Here is a 2971-nt window from a genome sequence, read left to right as displayed (position 1 = left end):
GTATGCACAACATTTTCTTTTTAACTCAGTTTTGGATCAAATGCCACCAAAATAATTCCGAACACACCCAAAACCGGCAGAATGATCCGTGATTTTTTTCAGAATTTTCTCGCCACATCTCGACAGTTGTAAGCGTTTTAAGTTTAAACTGACAAAACTATCCAGGTCTGGCACATGTGACGTCACTACCTCAACTTGTTAGATGTGTCAAAATGACAAATGATGCGTTTTTCACAACTTGCTTGGATCCCGATCATTGCTGCTCGCGGCTATATTTATTTTTATTTTTAGAAAGTCTACCTGCCCTATAGCCTACTCTGCTGTGCATTACTTTATTGCTCAGCCGGTCATAGGCTGTCTTCTTTAGACTGTTTGACCGACACAGTTTGGGGCTGCATATGAAACAGAGACCAACCGAAAACACTACTGATCATGCAGAAATCTTGCCATAAATCCACACACGTGAACTTCAACAGCTCTGATAAAGTGTAGCTCACTGTCCCAAACAAACCTCAGTTTTAAGATGTTTATATTGTAAAACTCTACCAGTTACATCCGTCGTCACAACTGTCTGGGCTCAAAGTGCACTTGATTAGTGTCACGGCTTACGCCAGTGTCTCATCAGCTGGGCTGAGTTGATTAGTGCAGAGTCAAAAACTTTCTCTTGCACCACCCCCTGATATTTTACAGCCGAAGGCAAACACCAATGTCGCTTAAGCCACGGGCCGGGCCAGCTGTCCCGATGGTTGGCCCATACACAAAAAGTGAAGGGCAGAACGTTGGATCGCACATTTGATCATTTTAAATAACTAATACAACTGATGAATACATGGGAACCCCATAGAGTCATGGCTCTCTTAAACTTCACGACTGCCAAAAAGGCTTTGCAAATGATACTCCAGTGTATTCTCCAGTATTGGCGCGCTGAGATCGATTTCCGGTTCAGCAGCGGGAGGGTTAGCTTTTTTCTGATTCATTCCCATGTGAACCAAACTAGTGAAGCTTTTTACAATTACAATATTAATGTGTTTGCTTAATGGTGCTGTGGAATATTTTTGTAAATTTGATGTCTATATGTGATTTCAGTGAACATTATAATTTTGATGTATATTTAAAATTAGTTCTGTAATTTGTTTGGCAATGAAAGCTATTCACAGTAATGTGTAGATTGTTTAAAAGAAAAAAAAACAATCATTCATTTGATTGGTTTTGTCATTAAAAAAAAGATCAGGTTGCCAGTAGGCTCTACTTTCAGCATGTGTCACACAAGTTTTGACCTTGGATGATTGTTGTCAGTGGTGCTTCTTAAAGACTGTGCTCTTTCCCAAATGCAAGAACAGGCTTTTGAAGTGAATGAGGTCATTATCATGTTGGTATATTACATTTTACATTCAATAAAATGATCCATTACAACTTGTTTCTTTGTTTTGAGTATACATTGTGTTCAATTCAAATGGGGTCTTTTAATTTAGGGACTGCACAGAAAGTATTAGAAATTCATTTTCTTTGGACCCTCCTCTTGACTTATAAAAACTATAACACCCTCCCCGAACTGTAGCCTTTAACATTACCATGAACAGTAGGGCCACAACTACATACTGGCACTCTCCCACAGACACACACACACCGGAGCCTCTCAGCCTTTCCGCTAGCTCAGCTACAACACAGGTGGGTACCACACAGAAACTCTACAAAAGGGCCATGAATGTGCTTCTAGTGACATCAAAGCTCTCTGTGCTTCCAGCATGGACAGTCTGACAGCAGCTGCTCATGGCTAGTTGGCACTGACTACCAGATATGGATGCTCCTTCCCCACTGACTCATGGTCAGTCAGTCAAAGGCATGGGCCAGTAAAAAAAAATAAAGTTTTTAATTTGAATTTTTCTGTTTACCTGCCATTGGCAGATGAGCCAAACTGTTAACTTTGGACCCTGCCCTCCCCCAATTTCTAAAAAATTTTAACTGAATTGGTACAATTCATTTCATTACTAATAACTAAAAGAGACATGGTGCGCAGAAATTTTAATCTTAGTATGTTGCAGATAAAATAACTGCCCACCAATGGGCACATAAGAATTTGAATTATAAATTGCTTAATGTTTGACAAAATGTTGATTATTGCCACTCTTTGGAATGAAGAGCTTATACAGTATACAGATTGTTCTTACAGTCACTGAATGAATAAACTGATGTTATCCCTGTGGCTGCTGATGGACTTAAGCACCACAATACACCTGAAATTCAAAATGGTGAAAGTAAAATTAATGAATGAAATAATGACTGTGACTCTCCCCTGCTCTCACCCCAAAAATCAGACTACCCTCCTGTTAGCAAAAATAAATAAATGAAATGCATAACCATCCCTAAATTGGGATCCCTCTTCCCCCTAATAATTTCCTTAAAGTCCCTTAGAAATTTATATTCGTCTATGGATTTTTTTTGGTCAGGTAGGATGTGACCATTTGTCGGTTTTTACACTTCTGGAAACTCCAAAAATTTGATGTGATCGTGGTTGTCAGATTGCACAAAACTGTTCTATGTTTTATACTATATCAAGAAAATGTTTCTTGGTTACAAAAACAAATCAAAATGAACACTTGGTTCCCACATCAGCTGTAAGACAACAAGTATTTAGCAACAGATATCTAGTTTGGCAAAACTGATACTAATTCACTATTGCAATTACTGAGCTGAGAACTAACCAGAAACTGTATATGAAGTTCAAATACTGCATTGGACAAATGCTGTGTAAGCATCTGTGAGGTTAATTAATGAAAGCAGATGTTCTCAGACAAATAAATGTCTGCTATTAAACACTTAAAAATCAAATATGTATGTATTGCAGTCTTATATGAGATTTTAAAGGAATACTCCATATAAAATCTTTCATTTAAATAATACATACCGCATGTAGGCTTGAAAGTCGCCTCTGAAAAATCAATAAAGATATTTATATTCCAATCTGAAACCA

Source organism: Micropterus salmoides, unplaced genomic scaffold (assembly GCF_014851395.1).
Source record: "Micropterus salmoides isolate LMB-PRFRI ecotype aquatic unplaced genomic scaffold, ASM1485139v1 Ms_hic_scaffold_21, whole genome shotgun sequence".
NCBI classification, from domain to species: Eukaryota; Metazoa; Chordata; class Actinopteri; order Centrarchiformes; family Centrarchidae; genus Micropterus; species Micropterus salmoides.
Note: the sequence above shows the minus strand (reverse complement) of the source record.